The sequence below is a fragment of the Pristiophorus japonicus genome, chromosome 2 (genome assembly GCF_044704955.1).
Source record: "Pristiophorus japonicus isolate sPriJap1 chromosome 2, sPriJap1.hap1, whole genome shotgun sequence".
Taxonomy (NCBI): domain Eukaryota; kingdom Metazoa; phylum Chordata; class Chondrichthyes; family Pristiophoridae; genus Pristiophorus; species Pristiophorus japonicus.
Genome location: NC_091978.1, coordinates 349,001,128 through 349,022,843, shown reverse-complemented (window position 1 = coordinate 349,022,843; position 21,716 = coordinate 349,001,128). Strand labels below are relative to the sequence as shown.

General features: G+C 45.3%; 2 long non-coding RNA genes across 2 annotated transcripts in view; both read right to left on the bottom strand.

Moving 5' to 3' along the window:
* LOC139234907 (uncharacterized) overlaps positions 1-6,227 on the bottom strand; it is a 62,532-nt gene extending 56,305 nt beyond the window's left edge. Inside the window, exon 1 of the long non-coding RNA XR_011588360.1 lies at positions 6,157-6,227. This is a non-coding gene — a long non-coding RNA (uncharacterized lncRNA). The remainder of the gene's footprint in view (positions 1-6,156) is intronic.
* A 101-nt stretch (positions 6,228-6,328) lies between these two features.
* LOC139234903 (uncharacterized) lies at positions 6,329-18,225 on the bottom strand. Its single transcript, XR_011588359.1, has 4 exons — positions 18,161-18,225; positions 12,034-12,092; positions 11,691-11,843; positions 6,329-6,364 (listed from the first exon to the last, which is right to left on the bottom strand). It is a non-coding gene; the product is annotated as an uncharacterized lncRNA (long non-coding RNA).
* Between the last annotated feature and the right edge of the window lie 3,491 nt (positions 18,226-21,716).

Below are 21,716 nucleotides of genomic sequence, written 5' to 3'. Positions count from 1 at the left end.
TGAAGAGGTGTCTTCGTAGGGACATTGCTTGTTTGTGACCAATCGGTGGAAAACAGAGAGCTACTGCAATGGGGTCTGTCCTTTCTCACCCTCTCTTGGTGACCAAATACATGCAGCAGATTCGACATCGCCGAAGGTACGTTGCACTGCATTATGTGCCCAATGTAAGATGAGGAGGACCAGATGTTACGCCCCCCGCAAGTACAAGGAGAAGCATTCTTACCTCGACTTGCCTGACACCACCTGCCTTCGGAGACTGCACTTCCACAAAGGTGTTATCACTGAGGTATGCCAGCTCATAAGGGCAGATCTGCAGCCTACCAGCACCATCAGTACTGCACAGTTTGTCGAGGTCAAAGTCGCGTGGCACTGTCGTTCTATGCCTCGGGTTCTTTTCAGGCCACAGCTGGCGACATTTGCGCACTTTCTCAGCATGCCACACATCGCTGCATTAGACAGGTCACTGAAGCCCTGTATGCACGCAGGAGGGACTTGATCAGCTTCCCTATGACCAGGGAGGCACAGAGTGAGAGGGCTCTAGAATTCTCCAGAATTTTAAACTTCCCCAAGATACAGGGAGCAATAGACTGTACGCACATCGCAATGCAGGTTCCTTTTCAGGACGCTGAAGTTTTCAGGAACCGCAAGGAATTCCACTCCCTGAATTTCCAGCTGATTGTCGACCACCAGCAAATTATACTGGCAGTGAATCCTCAATTTCCGGCCAGCATTCATGATGCTCACATCCCGCGTGACTTGTTTAACAATGAGCCACAAGGTCAATGCTGGATGCTTGGTGACAAAGGATATGGCCTCTCCACCTGGCTGATGACCCCACTGCGTGACACCCACATCGAGGCTGAGAAGCGACACAACGAGAGCCACAGGGCAACTCACAATATCATGGAGAAAACCATTGGAGTGCTCCATGTTACACAACTTGGCTATCAGGAGGGGACAAGAATTGCCTGATGAATCTGACAGTTCACCTCACCAGAGAGCGGAAGAGGAGGACGAGGAGGGGGACACTGACATCGGCCCAGACAATCAGGCTGATGCTGAACCCATGCCCCCGCCCCGCTGTAGACCGCATGAAAGGGCTCAAGAGCCTTACATCAGGAGATCATCAATGATCGCTTTGCCTGAAAGAACGTTGGTGTTATTTACAAGGCTGACACACTGCTGGGTGTGCAGGTCATACATAAATGGTCGGCATCACCTTGGTGACAGTTAAAGTTTAAGTTGATTGAAGTTAAGTGCGATTATATCCTTTGATGTTAAGGAATCACCAGCGTGTAATGGTGCAGCTATCTGAGCCAATATGCTACAAGGTTTTGTTAAATAAAAAACATTTAAATCAAACATTAGTGTGCAATCATCGTATTTCTGTACAAACCAACCCTTTCCTCCCATCCCCCCACCCCGCTTCTCCACCCCACCTCTACCCCTTCCCCTCCTGACTCCAAGCCGCCTAGCCGAGGAGTTCCTCAGGCGCTGCATCATTGGGTGGAGGGGGGAGGGGGGGGCGTGACGGCTGAAGTGTTACTTGGACAGATATGGTAGAGGACAGTCCCGAGGTGGGAATGTGCTCCGAGTCAGAAGCAAGATCTTCCTCCTGGTTCTCATGTGTCGTTGGCAATGGAGGTGCGTCATCTTGGAGTGCAGTACAGCGCTCCGGAACCACTGGGAGCCCTCTGCCACCAGTGTTCCTGGCTAATAGCTCCAGGGCCTCCTCCATCCCTTACATGTTATATCTTATTTGTTGGACAAAAACTCAGTGCCAACTATGTTCTTGGTGCTTAGTAGGCTTTTTGCTACTGGTGAATCGCCATCGTGCCTCCCACAACAGCCAGACAAGCACACACCACAGCCACACATGCTTTCAGTGCCTCTGAGCTCCCTTTCTCTCTGTCTCCTCTTCTGCACATGTCATGATGACCCTTGACCTCCTGAATCGCGGGAGTTAAGCATTGCCATGCCGTTGCTAAGGACGGCCACACTTTACGCAGAAGGTCAAAAAAATTTAACGCTACCGCCCATTTGATATTGCTCGTGGTAACGCCCATTTTGAAAAATGGAAACTAGGGGCTAGAACCTCCACTTTTGTGCTTATCGCCCAAAAATGGGCATTATTTCCGGCGTGGGCGGTAAAAAAGGGTTTTCAGATCGCCAGCTTCTCGCCCATTCTCAAAACACCTAGTTTACATTTTTGAAAATGGGCATTACCGTGAGTGATATCAAATGGGCCGTAGCGTTAAATTTTTTTGACCTCCTGCCGTAAAGCGTGGCTATCCTTAGCAATGGCATGGCAACGCTCGATTCCCGTGATTCTGGAGGTCAAGGGTCACCATGCCATGCGCAGAAGAAGACAGAGAGAGAGGGAGCGCAGAGGGACTGAAGGCATGGCTGGATGTGGTGTGGCTGCTTTGGGAGGAAGGAGGGAGACTTTAGAGCTTCACAGCAAATAGGCAAGCAAAAAGTAGCTGTTACCAGCCACATATTTGACTGAATTTTCCCTATAATGGAGGGGGGGGGGGGGAGAAGGCATTACAGCATGCTGTGGAGACTGACACTGGAGAGGGCAGTGAGGTGGGAGAGGAGCACATTGGAGGCGGCAACAGAGCCAGGAGGTTCTCGGATGAGGCAAATGCCTCCCTCCTGCAGGAGGTCGAGTTGCGCTGGGGTGATTTGACACAGGGAGGGTGTGGGAAGCCCACCCCAAAGGCCTACTAGAGGATATGGACTGAGATAGCAGAGGTGGTCTCGTCAGCGACCAACGAGGTGCGTGAGGGCAACCAATGCCGCAAACAATGGAACGACCTTATGGGATCCGCAAGAGTATATATTACATTGATTTACATGTACTTATCTATTTATATAATTTGATTTGTAACAGTCATGAGTGACTATCAGCAGATGTGAGGTCTTCCACTTTTACCGGGAATGTTTTACTCAAAGCCTGCGGTCACGGTGTAAGTCTTTACTAAAGAATGATAAGAATCATAATAATGATGATTACATCTGTCGGTTATGTGTTGTATCAGTGTCTGTGACAGTACCTAGCAATGATATCACGCATTGATTTCATGCCATGTCATCCTGTCACCTTTTACAGAAGAAGCTATCAACGATGAGGTCCGTGCAGAGGTGAACGGGTGGGGGGGCCACCAGTCCCCAGCGACATCACAGAGATGGAGGAGCGAGTACTCGCACTCGTGGGGAAGCATCCCCCGGACAGCCACAAAAGCATCTGCAGACCCTGAAGTGATGCCACGTGAGTAAAGCTTACACCATTGCGTGATGTAAAGTCAATAGATGCCACACCAACTCATATCCGAACAATCATTTATAATAGATGATTTCTAAAAGTGTCATAGAAATAATCTGGCCTAATAAAAATCATTGCAATGCACAATGTGTTGATGGTCATGAAATGTGATGTCTGCAATAATTTTGACAGCGATGGTGCTTTTGTCGTGCACGTGCTGTATGTGGTGCTGGACTCACCTCGTCACCCTAGCATCCCCTTCACCTCCAATAACCTCATTTGTGTCTTGCAGCTCAGCCAGCAGCGTGGCCCCAGGCAAGGCCACAGAGGCCAGAAGGTGGGGGCATGGGGCAGGAGTCGGCAGACGATCCTACTACATCTGGTGCTGAGGAGCTCCGATTGTCGCCCGTCAATCCACTGGGTCTGTTCTCAACGGAAGAGAGCGTGCACTTCGAAGAACCTGCATTGCCACGCTCCAGAAGCCATTCCAACCCAAGGCCATCAAGTGGTCCTCCGGTCATTCCCGCCTCGACTCTCGAGGTGCCGGCCCCAAGCACCTCTCCACAGGGCACCCCATTTGTCCCCAAGACGGCGCCGACCCTGTGGAGGCCTCGTGGACGCGGCAGGTCTGTTCCACGAGCACAACATGACAGCGGAGAGATGGTACAATTGTCCAGGAGGACTGTAGACATTGGTGACCAGCTTATCGAAGCATCGGGGGTCATATACCGACACCTGGCCACCATGATCGAGTACATTCCACGTGTGGCGGAGTCCCTGGATCTGTTAGCCAGGAACACTGCTGCCACAGGCCTCCCAGTGGTCCCCGAGCGTGGCACTCCACCCCTAGGTTCCGCAACACCACTGCGAACGACATGAGAGCAAGGACCAAGATCCTGCTACTGCATCAGAGAATGTTGCCCCCTCGGCACCCCCCACTCCCGTACCCGTGCAACCAACGCATCTGCCTTCATTCCCCCCAATGAGGCACCGTCTGAGGAGCTCCTCGGCCAGAAGCCGTGGAGCGAGGAGGGGAAGGGGTCGAGGTGGGGAGAAGGAGAGGGGGGAAGCAAGGTGAGGTGCATGTGCGCAGGTGATGGCTGTGTAATATCTCCATCTGGATGTATGCAATTTGTTACAATGTCTGGGGGCTGGGGACCACGCTCCTGCTTTGCCTTTGTATTCTGTGTTGCTGGACATGTTGAACATGTGATTTATGTCAATGGTGAAAAAAGTGGGGTGTGGGCGGGGATTGGGTGTTATTGGCTGTGATACATATGATTTCAGACCAATGTTGGTGTTAAATTTTTGTTATTGTACATAACCTTGTTGCGCATTTTCTCAGATAGTTGGACCGTTACACACTGGTGATTCCTTACCAAGAAAGGGTTAAATACAACTTAACATCAATCAACGTAAACTTTAACTGGCACCAAGTTGATGGGCACCATTGATGTCTGAGCTGCACACACACAGCAGTGTGTCAGCGTCGTCACTCACATCAATGCTCTTTCAGGCAAATCTTTCCAGTATCAGCTCCTCACGGAAGAGTGGGATTTAACAAATGCCAGCCACACCGCTGGCGTTCGTTCCGGTTAGTTCTATTTTTTGTGGGCGGTTTTTTGAGCGAGTGATACTGTGGGCAATATGTGTGCAAGGTGATGAAATTGACGATGGGCGATCTCCATGGCCGCTAGTTTGGGTAAATATGCTCTTTACGACAAAAAATAGTGGGCGGGCGTTAATATTGAATCTCGGTGTTAATTCCGTGTGGAAAGTATCGCTGATTATGGACGTTGATTTTGCCCATTCTGCTGATTCCGCCCAAAAAGAGAGGGCGGGTGGTAATATTTTTTCTCGTCGTTATGCCATTGGGAAAATAATGCTCGGCGATAAGTCTCCTAAAAAAGCCCGTCAGTTTCCATTTTGTGCCAAGATGGCCGATATATGGGCGTTACATGTCATTTCAGCAGAAAAATGGGTGTTAAGTGAGCGTTAAGCATGCAAAAAAAGTGGAGAGTCTAGACCTGGGTGTTTTGAGAATGGGCAAGAAGCCTATAATCTGAAAACTCTTTTTTAAAGCCCACGCTGGAAATAATGCCCATTTTTGGGCTATAAGCACAAAAGTGGAGGTTCTAGCCCATAGACTTTTATATATAAAATATTTATATAAAGCCTTTCACGACCACTGGGCATCTCAAAGTGCTTTACTGCCAAATAAGTACTTTTGAAGTGTTGTCACTGTTGTAATGTAGGAAACACGATAGCCAATTTTGCACATAGCAAACTCCTACAAACAGCAATGTGATAATGACCAGATCATCTGTTTTTGTTATGTTGATTGAGGGATAAATATTGGCCAGGACCCCAGGGATAACTCCCCGGCTCTTCTTCAAAATAGTGCCATGAGATCTTTTATGCCCATCTGAGAAAGCAAGCGAGGCCTCGGATTAACGTCTCATCCGAAAGACAGTGCAGCACTCCCTCAGCACTGCATGGAGTATCAGCCTAGATTTCTGGGCTCAAGTCTCTGAAGTGGGTCGACACACCCACAGCCTTCTAACTTAGAAGCGAGAATGCTACCCACTGTGCCACAGCTGACACTAAAGAACATCTGTCACAGCTGACACATCAAGCACTGCTCAACATAACAATGGAGATGAGGTGGAAGTTATGCACTACTTGTGAGATTGTACTACCTGTGAGTCTGTTATGTAATTGTAAGCCATAGTGTTGCAATATCTCATAGTATTAGTTTAAACAATGGTTTATATTTGTTATAAAAATGATTCTTCAATTTGCCTTTTACTATTATTTCCCTTTCAGGATTGCATTCACAGTTACAGTAGTTAAACAATTGCTACTTTGCATGATGAAACATTCCATACCTTTGTAAAAAATTGTTTTTGATGTTCCTGCAGCACTCAGGTTTATGTATTAACTGTGCATGAAGTGTGTGTCCCCGGACTGATATTAGAGGTTCTATTGCTCCTTGGAGCTTATCTTCAATCTGGCTCTCAGAACAATCCACCAGTGATTCTCGAACCTTTCTTGTTTTAAGGGGCGGGTTTGCTATTTTAATGGGATGATTCGGATCTGTAGAATTTATGAAAAAAACACAAACAAGTAAAATAATAAGAATATTTTACATTGTTCCCAAAATGTTGTACACCTCCAATGCATGTGGAGCTGGATCTTTATATCTACAAAACTTAAATGAAAAAAGATACAATTTTTGTCCCTTGCAGTAATTGTCTGCAGAAGTTTAGCAAGTTGCCTCCCTCCCCATCCCATAAGATAGTGTCAACAAAAAAATTAACATTTTCAAACTAAATACTGGCAGGTACATTAACAATCTCTGTCACTTCAGTCTCTGTCCATTGAGAAGGCCTAACTATGGGTGATTGATATAATGAAAATTTCGCCCATTCGGGCTCAAAGTCGGTGGAAAAAGCGCCACCTGGAGGCAAAGGGACAATTTTTTTTCTGGAGTTATGCTGGATGCGGTCAAAAAAAAATTGCCCCTTAAGGAATTTTCCACTGAAGTGACCGGAGATGTTGTATACATCTACCTAAATATGGCTGGCATACTCAAATAACATGTGGGTGATAGAAAATATCATAGACGCATTTCTCGCCATTAATGCCAAAGCAACGCCAGGAATGCCTATCCATTCCTGACGAGCAGTGTTGCTATGGGCGGCAGTGCATTTGACGATGGGGCGTTCGATTACACTTGCTCTGCCCAGGAAATGTAAACATTTTAAATGTAAACATTTTCAACTGGCATCAGGCAGCCAACTACACTCTGCTGATACAGATCAGCTTCGCTGGGCGGGCCACATAGTCCCCATGCCAGACACGCGACTCCCAAAGCAAGTGCTCTACTCGGAACTCCTTCCCGGCAAAGGAGCCAAAGGTGGACAGAGGAAACATTACAAGGACACTCTCAAAGCCTCCCTGATAAAGTGCGACATCCCCACTGACACCTGGGAGTCCCTGGCCAAAGACCGCCCTAAGTGGAGGGAGTGCATCCGGGAGGGCGCTGAGCACCTCGAGTCTCACTGCCGAGAGCTTGCAGAAATCAAGCGCAGGCAGCAGAAAGAGCGTGCGGCAAACCTGTCCCACCCACCTCTTCCCTCAACGACTATCTGTCCCACCTGTGACAGAGTCTGTGCCTCTCGTATTGGACTGTTCATGCCTCTCGTATTGGACTGTTCAGCCACCAAAGGACTCATTTTAAGAGTGGAAGTAGGTCTTCCTCGATTTCGAGGGACTGTCTATGATCGATGGTTGATGCAGACACACACTCTGCAGGCATCTGAATATGATCCTGCAGGATATTGCTCAATTTTCTGCAGTTGCCATGATGCTTTTATCTTACATCAATCCTATATTGCACCATTGCTTGACTCTAGATAGCTACTGCAATGTTGGCTCTTTGGAGACCAAGGTGACAGACTGAAGTCTTGGCTATGACACCTGTGCAACATCCACGAAACAACAACAACTTGTATTTATATAGCACTTTTAGCTTGGTGAAACATCCTTCACAGGAGTATTATGAGACAAAAAAATTTGACACTGAGTTGCCATAGGAGAAATTAGGGCAGGTGACCAAAATCTTGATCAAAGAGGTAGGTTTTAAGAAGCGTTTTGAAGGAGGAAAGAGAGGTGGTGAGGTTTAGGCAGGGAGTTCCAGAGCTTAGGGCCTAGGCAACAGAAGGCAGGGCCACCAATGGTTGAGTGATTATGTTCAGGGATGCTCAGAAGGGCAGAATGAGGAGCGCAGACATCTCGGGGGGTGTGGGGGGGGGGGGGGGGGGGTTGGTGCTGGAGGAGATTACAGAGATAGGGAGGGGTGAGGCCATGGAGGGATTTGAAAACAATTTTGAAATCGAGGCACAACTTCAAAGAGGTCCATGCTTCTACAAGGATCACCATCAAGCACATTATCGGGATTTTGAAGCAACAATCATGATGCTTAAATAAGAACAGAAAATGCTGCAAATACTCAGCAGCTCAGGCAGCATCTGTGGCGAGACAGAAACTGCGTTAACGTTTCAGGTCGATTACCTTTCTGCTGCCTGATCTGCTGAGTGGTTCCAGCATTTTCTATTTTCATTTCAGGTTTCCAGCATCCGCAGTATTTTGCTTGTGTAACCATGAAGCACAAGATAATTGGGGGTAATATATTAGCATGGATAGAGGATTGGCTAACTAACAGAGAACAGAGAGTTGGGATAAATGGTTCATTCTCTGGTTGGCAACCAGTAACTAGTGGGGTGCCGCAGGGATCAGTGCTGGGACTCCAACTAATTACAATCTACATTAACGACTTGGAAGAAGGGACTGAGTGTAACGCAGCCAAGTTTGCTGATGATACAAAGATGGGAGGAAAAGCAATTTGTGAGGAGGATACAAAAAATCTGGAAAAGGACATAGACAGATGAAGTGAGAGGGCAAAAATTTGACAGATGGAGTATAATGTTGGAAAGTGTGAGGTCATGCACTTTGGCAGAAAAAAAATCAAAGAGCAAGTTATGATTTAAATAGAGAAAGATTGCAAAGTGCTGCAGTACAGCGGGACCTGGGGGTACTTGTGCATGAAACACAAAAGGATAGTATGCAGGTATAGCAAGTGATCAGGAAGGCCAATGGCATCTTGGCCTTTATTGCAAAGGGGATGGAGTATAAAAGGGAAGTCTTGCTACAGCTATACAAGGTATTGGTGAGGCCACAACTGGAATACTGTGTGCAGTTTTGGTTTCCATATTTATGAAAGGATATACTTGCTTTAGAGGCAGTACAGAGAAGGTTCACTAGGTTGATTCCGGGGATGAGGGAGTTGACTTATGAGGAAAGGTTGAGTAGGTTGGGCCTCTACTCATTGGAATTCAGAAGAATGAGAGGTGATCTTATCGAAACGTGTAAGATTATGAGGGGGCTTGACAAGGTGGATGCAGAGAGGATGTTTCCACTGATGTGGGAGACTAGAATTCGAGGGCATGATCTTAGAATAAGGGGCCGCTCATTTAAAACAGAGATGAGGAGAAATTTCTTCTCTCAGAGGGTTGTAAATCTGTGGAATTCACTGCCTCAGAGAGCTGTGGAAGCTGGGTCATTGAATCAAGTTAAGACAGAAATAGACAGTTTCTTAAACAATAAGGGGATAAGGGGTTATGGGGAGTGGACGGGGAAGTGGAGCTGAGTCCATGTTTAGATCAGCCATAATCCTATTGAATGGCGGAGCAGGCTCGAGGGGCCATATGGCCTACTCCTGTTCCTATTTCTTATGTTCTTATGTTCTTAAATGGGTTGGAGTCTTTTTCCTATACAGACCAGCCAGAGAATGATGATATCTTTTTGTACATTGCACAACTTTAATGTGCAGTGAGGAACACACCAATTTGAAATAAGACTCAGGCCGATTTCTTTGCCGCATGCTCCGCCTACTTATCAACGGTTACCCGCCCAAACCAATTTCTCAGCCATTGGCCTATAAATTCAGCCATGCAGCATCCATTGTTTTGGACACTACCTGGGGAGGGTAGGATGCATGTGCACATTTCCTGCCGGAAGTATGCCACCCACCACATTAAGAAAGAGAAAAAAAAGGCATCTTTTACCCAAGCCTGAAGCAGATGTTAGGCCATTTGCATAGGAAATAAGGGGGCTAATACCTGTCTGAGGCCCCCACATCAAGATTCGCTTTCCCTGAGGCAGTCCACAGCAGTGCCAAACCTTGGGACCCCCTGCAACCTACAAATTAAGTTTTTCACACTTATTTGCCTGAATAAGGAGCCCGTGGAACAGCAGTGCTCCTCCCGAATCCCGACTTAATGAAAGCACATCCTACTCCCGGCTCCCCACCCCTATCGCCGCCATTCCTGACCCCCGCTCACAACAACCTCCACACGACCCCGCCCCCCCCCCCGACCTCTGATCCCAAACCTCCTGATCGCAACCACTCCTGATCGCTGCCACTTTCGATAACACCCAAACCCCATTCGCCGCTATTTCCAACCCAGGATCTTTCCCCCACCCATGGCCCTGTTCGCCAGCCATACCCCCAGCCAGACACTGGGGTTCAGGTCTTGGTGCTTTTTTTTTGGAGCGGGGCGGAAATGGTCTCATCATCGGGGCGGAAGTGACGTCGGATTGGAGTAGCCACCGCTAGCGGGGCAGAAGTGGGGGCGGGTCGGAGTGGTCGATGCTCCAAGTCAACAGCGCCGTGCTGATGGTGTAATCGCGCTGGCACGTCACAACGTCCCTCCCCTTCAGTTAAAGGGGAGGGCCGCTGCAAACTCTGCAGCCACTTTAGTGGTGAACACTGGGTCACCAGGGAGGGTTTGGGCCCGGGCCAGCGACCTTGCACCCAAGAGGGGCTGCTAGGCTGCTTGTTGGCGGCCCAACCTGGCAGTCGGCTGATAATAACAAATAAAATGGTGTCACCGGCAGCGGCACCTCCCCTTTAAGGGCGGCCACACCGCCCAGCCACAGAAAGGGTACCAAGAGCAAAAGCTGTCAGTGGCACTGACCGGTGGCGGTTCTGCTCCCGCCGGGCAATTTTCGAAAGGGGCAATTTTCCACGGGGCAATTTTGGGAGGGGGTCACCACCGGTCGGCAAAGGTTCAGCGCGTGCATGACACGGCGGGAAAACGGGCAGGGCAGTCCCCTACACCACTTCGACCCTGAAGGAGGCCCCTCTGTGGAAACTCGTTGGCCAGTCCACACCGACCCGTGGCCACCAATTTCAGGCAGCCACGGGCCTTATAGAAAGGGCCCATATGGGATAAATCAGAGGGAACAAATAGAAGCAATGCACATTCTTTGAGGCACACAGAATGGTGTATCCCAGCAGTCAGTTACAAAACATGTTTCACCAGGGGCTTCAGGAAATGCTGAAGTTTATTTAACAACTCAACCAGAGATTAATTTCTGATTTTAATTCACTCCCAGGTATTTTAAATTTCGTATATGCAACATATAGGTAATAGTCAGTCTTCTAATGATGCATTCTGGCATTGAATCATTGCGAGCTTTAATTATATATATTGCTTAGGCTTTGTTCTATCACATGCAAATCTCAAACTTTTTCAGTAAGGGAGTCTTAAGACTTCAAATTCAGCAGGTCTTGGCTCCAGAACTAAAAAGGTTTGAAAAATTTGGTGAGGAGGTGGGTTAGGTTGATGTCTGAAAAACTGATGATTGGACATGCATTCGTGTTCCTATGTAACACGCAATAAAATAAATCCTGATTTCACTGAGGTTCCTGCCATAGTAGCATGCGATACACTGGGACTTCATTCTACGTACAATAAGCTTTGCTGCTGGAAGATACAAGAAATGATTTTTGCTTGTAATGGCTGCTTTAGTTGTAAAAATTCAAAATAATAATAATACATTTCCAGGACCCTACCTGTTTCTTGATTTTGAGCGTGACGATGATGTCTAGTGGCCCACTGCCTAAGAAATGAAAGAATAATTTGGGTGCCTAATTGTATTATATCCAAAGGGGGAAACTGAAGTGGACAATTCCTCAGATGAAGTGCTTTAAGAGATAGTACGTTTCCTGAAAATAAAACAGTAACCAAAATTTAATACCAAATTCTGCACACAAAATAAGTTCAATTTGCTTGTTTATAAAGTAACTCAATTGAACTAGAATCTTTTAGCAAAAGATACATACTTTTCCCACTAAATGGAAGTAATGGACATTAAAATTACTGTTTTACTCTCAATAATTATGTAATAATCCTTACCTAGTTCAACCGGTAACTCTCTGAGTGGGTTTGTCTCCAACAAAAGTGTTCTGAGACATCTGGAAAAGAAAAAAACCCTTTACTGTCTTTGTGCCTTGTTGAAATTAAAATCTAACTATTTTCTACTTACATAACTTTTATGTCTATAGAGTAAGAAAATATTACAGCTAATGACAAAAATAGCATTATGACTGCTTTTACTTTTATCACACCTTCCCCAAGCAGTTCTTTGGCTGTCAGTTTAAAAATCTCCTAAATGAAGGATTAGATTAAGCAGGACCATTTGTGGAACAGACAGCACCTCCAATAGTGCAGCATTCCCTCTGTACTGCAATGAAAGAGCAGCTTAGACTGCATGTTCAAGTCCTGGAGTAGATTTGCTGTCACAACTTCTGACTTAGGAGTGAGAGTGCTACCAATTGAGCCAAACTAACACATTGAGCAGAGTCATCCTGAAACAATCCAGTGGTATTAACACCAAACACAGGGATGTTAGAAACCAAGTACTCATCTCTAAAAAGCTTAGATCAAAGCTGTGTGGTCCAATTGCAGCAACATGAGTTATTATGGGCCCAAGTTTCCGGTTCTGGCGAAAACAGCGCACCTCCGAGACTTACGTGACCTGCCTCGGCTCGAAGGTGCGCCGGAATCTTCTTCAGCAATTCTCCGGTCCTCCTGGAGCGTGGCGTGGCGCAGCGTAATCTCCCTGGGGCGGAGCAAGCCGATGGCAGTCTGCAAGGGGGCAGGGCTAGGGAACATGCCCTCGTGTCAGTGCCGGCAGCATTGCGCAGGCGCATTGGAGCATGCGCGCCTGCGCAATAGCTCGGGGGAGCTTGGGTACCGGGGAGGCGGGGGAGCGTGGGTACCGGGGTGGGGAGGGGGTACCGTGGCAACAGGGATGGAGGGGGAGCGTGGCAACAGGGATGGAGGGGGGGAACGTGGCAAGGGATGGAGGAGTGTGGGTTGGGGGGCACTCGAAATGATCGAAGGGCCAGAGAGAGCAGGGATGCCTCCTTTCAGTCTCCCCCCGCCTCCTCCATACACACAACCCCTCCCACCCCCCACACACAGCCCCCCCACACACACAGCCCCCCACACACACACACACACACACAAACACACATCACACATCTCACACAACCCCCCCCCCCCCCCCACCCCTCACTGTCAGATACAGAGAGAGAGAGACACTACAGAGAGAGACAGACAGAGACACCTTCCCTTCACATAAAGGTAGGACTTCTATTTTTTATTAATTCATTGCTTATTACTTTTTGTGCTTCGTTTAGTGCTTGGTGCTTTAAATGTACTGCTTTGTTTAGTGCTTAGTGCTTTAAATGTACTTTGCTTCTTTAATGTTGTTGTGAAAGTGTTTATGGAAAATCCTCTAACTTCACTCCCCCTCCCCCCAGTTGTGATGTTGATGTGTCCTTTGTGTTTAATGCTTCCCACCCGCCGTCTCTGGCTGTGCCTGCACTAAACTCAACTCTAGGTAAGGTTTTTCAGAACTTATAAAAGTGGACACTTACTCCATCCTAAGTTAGTTTGTATTAAATTTTCACTGCTGAAACTTGCAAAACAGGCCTGAGTGGCTGGACATACCCCCTTTTGAAAAAAAAATACCTTACCTAAAGCCAACCTAAACTAACTCACTAGAACTGGAGCAAACTAATATCCGAGAATTGCAATTTCTAACATACTCCAAACTAAACTAGTTGCTCCAAAAAACTAGGAGCAACTCCACCTGAAACTTGGGCCCATAAAAAGTACACGTTCTTCATGGTTAGTAGCTAATGTCCTGGCATGCCTGATGTACAGCAACACTACAATCATAATAGTGGTCTTTAAAATTATGAAAGGTTTTGATAGCGTGGATACAGAGAGACTGTTTCCACTTGTGGGGAAGAGCATAACTAGAGGCCATCAATATAAGATAGTCACCAAGAAATCCAATAGGGAATGCAGAAGAAAATTCTTTACCCAAAGAGTGGTGAGAATGTGGAACTCGCTACCACAGGGAGTGGTTGAAACGAATAGTATAGATTTAAGGGGAGGTTAGACAAGCATATAAGGGAGAGGGAATAGAGGGTTATGTGGATAGATTTAGATGAGGAAAGACGGGAGCATAAATGCCAGCATGGACTGGTTGGGCCGAATGGCCTCTTTCTGTGCCGCATACCCTATGTATATATATTTTTTGTTATTCAAAACCTGAGTCCAAGATAGATCCTATCCTTTTAAGTAACTAAAAATGTTCATTGTTATTATTACTCATTGTTGTTAGAAACTGAAATTAATTGCCTGAAAATATGGTGGAAGCAGATTCAACAGCAACTTTCAAAAGGGAATTGGATATATACTTAAAATGGAAAAAGGGCTATGGGGAAAGAGCATGGGATTGGGACGAAGTGGTAACTCTTTCAGAGAGCTGGCACAAGCACACTGGGCTGAATGGCCTGCTTCTGTGCTGCATGATTCTATGATTAGTCGGATCTTTCATTTTCCAGGCTAAGGAAACGTTTTATATGGTTGGAAAGTTCATTAGTCTAATTCTAAAGACAGGATCTGCCTGTGAAATTAAATTAAGATACAGACCAGCCAGGATCTAATTGAATGGCTTAATAGTTTCGAGGAGCTGATCTTGTTCTTATGTTCCTCTCGATCTGATCTGAGAAAATCATCCTCTGGAATAGATAAACCCCATTTGAACTGAAGGGAATAACTATCTTGGGTGATTTCTTTGATCCATATCTCAAATGCAATGATATCGTAAGTCTCTGAAAAATGTAATCTCATTGAATGCTTAGAGAGTGGAAAGAGGCAGATTAAGAGGTAATATCTTGGTGTTATTGCCTGAATGTTGTGGAAGGAGAACTTCCAAAGGCACTTAAGATCACCAATGTCCTATCACTCACCTAAAGAGCATCAATAATGTATTGTTAATGGAGTTTTGACTTCTGCAAAGTGTTATCCACCAAGGGAAGTGTAATGTCTTTTATAGGATCCTGGCCTATGTTGACCACAAATCAAATTATGACATCCTTATCTCAATGACTTGCCGATCAAAGCAGATGCTGTGTCACAGGGCTCACCAACAACACGGTGAGATGTGGAGACTGGCTGAGGATAGCAACACAAACCTTTGCATTAAAAAGGCTTGTAAAGTATGAACAACTTCATACCAGCACATATTTTGAGCTATAGGCCAGTGATACATCTTTATTCTGCACGGAGATTAAGACATTTTTAGGGTCGTTTCAAAAATGTGTCAATTTTGGTTCCAGCTGCCTGAATTTAACTACAAAATCAAGAAACATCAGGCTAGAAATTGCATTGCACTCCATTTGGAGCAATAACTTTTCAGCGAGTGCGAAAGTATCAGCAGGCAAAAAGATTTTTTGCTCCCGGGAAGTTCTGTAGCGCTCCAAGAGGGAAGTGGAGTGCTAAATCAAGCGCCATCACTTCTCTTAGAACGCTAAAGTGAGTGAGAGGGGTGGTAGTGGAATTGCACTGAACAATGTTCCGGGCAGCGCTGCCGTGTTTGGAGGCTCCTTCCCTCGCTTAAAGGGAAGGGCCAATGTTGGTTTGAATCAATCCTCATGCTATCTCTGTGGGGCCACGGGACCTGCGCAAACAGCCCCAAGCACTCTAAGAGAGTGGAGGGCTGAGGACTCGTGCAGAAATCATCGGTCAAAATCCATCAGAAGGCACCACACTAGTGCCAGTAATAAAGTTTGCCCTACATGACTACCAGTGCCTTTAAATATCGCGCCTCAAGCAGCCAGCTGAGGTGACACTGCCTCCTGTAGCTGCTGCTCTCGATGCCCGGTGGTGCTGCTGTCAATGCCCGGTGGTGCTGCTGTCAATGCCCGGTGGTGCTGCAGGGGATGGGAGCGAATATCGCATCCGGGTCGGTAATGGGGCACTGTGCACCGGATTATGTCACGGTCTCCGGGGCGTAAGAGAGCGAGGCAGTGTAGCGCCAGCGCAAAACCATCAGGGAAGTTCACAGGCATCGGTGATTTCGCTACACCCGGTCGGTAACCTTTTAGCGCCCCGTTACCGCCTCCCGCAGGTGCTACCGGAAGGCGCAAACCAGGCCATTTTCTCCCCCATAATAAGTACAAGAAAAACAGAAGACTCAAAAAGGCTCTGATATAGATCAGAGAAGAAAAGAATGTCGTGCTACCCAGGTTTTGGCATCAATTTACCATGGTAATGGGAGACATCATGTGGTGTGTGGGACATTACCTCTGTGTGAAACTCTTTTGGTTCTACAAAGGAATACGGGAGATGAATTTCCTCAGGGCTTCCCCAGCAGCACTGCTGAACTTTCAGTGGTAACCACGTTTACTGAGACGGAGGGGAGACGCCCCGAGGAAATGCACTTCCAATGTCACTAGTGAGTTCCCATGGAGGATGATGCGTTGTTTGCTGGTACAATGGTTAGTTCCGCTGTTGGATGATGGGTTATTTGTTGGTACACTGGTGCCATTACAAAAGAATGTCTTCCCTTTGTTCTATGTTGAATTCTTATTGGCAAAATCACAGCTGTGTATTTTTATTCTTATTGTATGATTTTTTTTAAAGTTGCACTAACGTGTAAGTTATTACCCCATAATTAAAGCTGCATTCTATGATATTTGTACCAGCATTGTTCTGTAGATCATATGATATTTTCTGTTATACACCATATACAATATAATAGAAACACCCAAGCTGCACAGAAATCTAACTGGAAATATCACACCAAAGGAATTAACAGATTGATCAATACGAACTCTCCATGTGTATTGTTCATTACCACATACACCAGATTGTTCTTAAAACCATTGTAAAGTTTGAATAATCTATTCTACTACCAATCGCCCCAGGGAAATTGTATCCATTAGAAACTGGAAATAAGTTAAACCATTTATTTTATTTTGTCACGGGGAGGCCATGAATTTTGGGCAGAACCTGATTGTGCCACGATTTTGTCCCAATTAGACTAACCCTTTAAATTATAGAAAAGAGTTATAGAAATTTACAGCACAGAACGAGGCCATTTCGGCCCATCGTGTCCACGCCGGCCGACAAAGAGCTATCCAGCCTCATCCCACTTTCCAGCTCTTGGTCCAAAGCCCTGTAGGTTACGGCACTTCAAGTACACATCCAAGTACTTTTTATATGTGGTGAGGGTTTCAGGCGGTGAGTTCCAGACCCCCGCCACCCTCTGGGTGAAAGAATTTCTCCTCAACTCTCCGCTCAACCTCCTACCAATGAATTTAAATCTATGCCCCCTGATTGTTGACGCCTCTGCTAAGGGAAATAGGTCCTTCCTATCCACTCTATCTAGGCCCCTCATAATTTTATACACCTCAATAAGGTCACCCCTCAGCCTCCTCTGTTCCAAAGAAAACAAACGCAGCCGATCCAATCTTTCCTCAGAGCTAAAATTCTCCAGTCCAGGCAACACCCTCTTAAATCTCCTCTGTACCCTCTCTAGTGTAATCACATCTTTCCTGGAATGTGGTGACCAGAACTGCACGCAGTACTCTAGCTGTGGCCTAACTCGTGTTTTATACAGTTCAAGCATAACGTCCCAGCTCTTGTACTCTAAGCTTCGGCTAATAAAGGCAAGTATTCCGTATGTCTTCTACCCCCACATCAGGGGAGTGTGTTTGGGGGAGATCCTATCCTTCCCAGGAAATTTCAGCCTTTACAGCCTCCTTGGACCTCTGAATTTCACACCAGCTGAGCATTGGTGAGTGTCCCATTGAAGACTGTAAAAAGGGCCCAAATTTTTACTGGAGCAAGAGCCCCATTTGCTCCATTAGGAGCAGAGACTCTGAGAAGAGCAGTTTCTTCGGCATCTAGCTGGGTACACCCCCGTGCCATCGGGGCAGCATTGTGCCACTCTGACAACTTGGGCAAATACTGCTGATGTACCTTCCCTGGTCATGCAAATGATCACTTCCCTAGCATTTGGGACAGGACCAGCAACTAGAGGGGGCATGGGGGTGGTGGAGGTTGGGGGGAAGACGGTTCCTCTCCTTATACCAGCGAAGTGGACCCCAGGAATTTTAGGGCCAATATTCCCTCAAGGTACCTAAGATCAATCACTGTTAGGATCCTGGACCCATACCTGTGACTTCCAATTCCAGCAGGTAGCTTCTGCAGTCTGTTCTTTCTCAAGTCCAACCAGACTAGCTGTGGCAGATGATCAAACAGTCCATCTGGCAACTGCTGAAGCAAGTTGCCTTCCAGATACAGATGCTGTAGGGGAGCAAAAGCCATGTAGGAGTTGTCAAAACAAATGAAAATGTTTACCATTTTATAAACTTTAATATACATACACACAGATTTGTCCAAAGTAGACCTGTATTGCTTTTGATAATGTATGTCTTATCAAGATTTGCAACATAAATGCAGACAAAAAAAATTACAAAATGATAGAGAAACAAATAGGGGAAGCAACTTTGACTTTGGCTGACAGTGTAACATGGGTGATATCGATTCAGCCTCCCGTTATACATCTCTTTATTGTCATTGACTTCAATGGGAACTACCACCATATGGAGAAATAGGCACATAGCACAGACAGGTGTAGGTAGGCAGAGATACACTGATCTACCTACTATACAAACATAGACATTAAAAAATTAGAAAATCAGTTATCAGCTGCACTCGTCTGAATACTGTACAATATTTTAGTTACTATCTAATTTCAGACCAAGTATATTCAACACACGTTACATTCATATTGGAAAATACTGTTTTAGGGCTCACTTGAGTGTTCAGCAAGTCTATCCATTAAGTCACTGAGTTATGCAGAATAAGTTTCATCCTTCTGTTCTAAGTTAGCAGAGTTGGATAGTAGAAGGGCAGTACCGTTGGACTCAGCATCCCTAGCTTAGGGAAGGAAACATCTTCCAGGGTTCTTTTTCCTGATTGTTATTCAGCGACCGCTTCTGAAGGTGGACATTGGGTGAGGATAGGATGATAATCAGCTGCAATGTTTCTCTTACTAAAATAGCCTACTGACATTCGTGGTCAACATTCACTGATGAATAGTCTTGGCAAGTTAGTGGATGTCTACTGGTGACCATATGACTGTACCTCAGCAAGGGTTCAGTGCCTTCAGAATAGAAGTGATGGGAAGAAAATTGGTTAAAAAAAGTACTGTCGTTGAAAAAACTAGCTCCAATTTTAAGATCATAAGAAAAATGGGTTTGAGATGGCCCATTCTACAGTGAAGACGGCTGGCCTTGCCTGGCCCAATTTTCCAATGGGAGTGACTCCATCTCATTTTGAATAGATTACAATGCATGGAAAGTTTGCTCACCGATCTTGGAAAATCTGATGAGGAAGCAGCTCTTAGAGGAATGCAACTAGCCATTAAATAGCAAGTTGTGGTGGTGACATGGTACAGCAGAGACATGTGGGCAATACTACATGCTGTAATGCTGAAGAGTTAAGAGGTACGTTGACAGAGGTGTGGCAAAGGAGACTGTTCCTATTTCTTGCTGAAGATCGCCACCCAGTGAAAACACATGTACAAACTAAATCAAAGGAGGCTGCTAATATAGTCCATATAGTCACCCAAATTCCTGGCACCTAGCTGAAACTAAGGAAGAAATGTGATGGTAAAAGGAACACAACTTGCCTTTAACAAATCCAAGTTGGTTGTCCTTGATTAACCCATGCATTTCTAAATGATTACTAATTTTGTCTTGAATTATGGATTTTAAGAGTTGCCCTACAACTGATGGTGCCCATAACTGGTCTATGCATTTCTGCCCCCACCCCCACCCCATTCTAGAGTGCGCACACTACACTTCATTTTGCAGCCTATTCCCTGTGATAGTAACACCCAACATGCGTCGCTAGGTGTGTGCTTTAGTTTAAATGGTAGAGTAAATAGAGAAAGGCTATTTCCTTTGGTTATGAAGTCAATAACGAGGGGTTATCAATTTGAAATTATCACTAAGATAGTGAAGAGAGAAGTAAGAAGAAATTTGTTGAAGCATGAAATGCTGTGCCACGGAGTGTTTTGAGCAGAGACCACTGCATCTTTTAAGGGAAAATTGGATACACATTTGAGGCAGAGGAAGATACTGAGTTATTGGGAGATAGCAGGGCAGCGGGATTAGTTTTGAGTTGTTCTAGCATAAAGTTGACACAAACACAAAGAGCCAAATGGCCTCCTACTGCATTGTAAACTTTTATGTTCCAGTGTGTAATTCACAATACCCACAGCTAAATGCAGTGAGAGTTGTTAGGGTTAGATGTTAGGGTGTGTGTTGTTCGGTGACAGACCAGGGTCGTGCCTGGTCATGGGCTACTGAAAGCGGGTGTGGCTACAGCGGCAACTGTTGGCTTTGTATAGGCTCTTAGAAGGTACCCTCTGGGGTTGGTCAGATTGTGGGAGCTTGGAGTGGGTATGAGGCTGGTCCACATATCTTCTGTTGTTTTTCCAGCTCCATGCACAGCATGTACATTACTCACTCTGACTCGTAGGTATCTCAAGTACTCAGACACCATTGTGAGTGGAGAAATACTGTTTTTTTTGTGATGTATTTATTGCTAAATATAATCTATGCATTTTAATTATATGATTTGTGTTGCTATCCCGACAGTTTTGCTTCTGTTTGTTTCTGTAATAAAATGAAACTTAGAAATTTAAAAAATATATATAGTTATTAATTGAATACTGAGAATTAAGAAACATATTGTGGCTTGTAAATTTAGTACTTTTCTACAGAAGGACAGAAACATTTTGAAACAGCACAAAATGTTTAAGACATTAATTTTACTCTTTAAGACATACATTTAGATGTATGAACTTTCTCTTATTATTAAAGGGGAGGAATTCTGCTCTACTATTAATATTAGAAGTTCTGAACATTAAGTTTAGACAATGCCTACCTGTATATTATGGAGCTCGTCATAAATTGCAGCAACTTTCTTGCATTCTGTCACATTACCTGTACCTTAGATTTGATTCAGATATGTTGTCCCGGAATAATATTTGCTTATGCCTGACAGTAAAACTTGTGAATAATATTTGCTATGTGATCTCGTTCCATGTCTAGTTAAGTTCTAAAATTATGAGATATCTCACTTATAGATAAACTGTACAGTACTTACCTCTATACCTCTTGCTGTCATTGCTTGGTTTGTGAAGCCATGGTACAAAATCACATATACAAGCTCAATCTCTTAATCTGGGCTGTTTCTTTATGTTCCTGGTGAAATATCCAGTGGAATAGTTCGATACAATTATGGAATACAACTATCTTGCATGGTATATATTGCACCACATATATACTGTCTCAAATTACCATATTGTAGATGCTGACCCAATCATGTTGCATTGCTATTCTCTCGTCCACAGCCCAAATTCTAATGGCTCCTGTATTTTGCTTAGTGTAAAAGAACACACAAATATGGAGTGGAATTAAATCCTAAAACTAACTTAAATGCATTGTGATGTTTATATATGTGAAATAATGGAAGGTCTCAGTCAGAGGAAATGGAATTGAAATGATGTGATAAATATTTAGGAAATTATCTTCTTGCCATGGATGGCATAGCAATTTTGATGTACTTCAGGCTAATGTTTGGAGAAAAAAATATCTGCCCACAATTATATGCCATATTGTTTATCATGACAATACTGGAATTTCTGCGTGTAAATT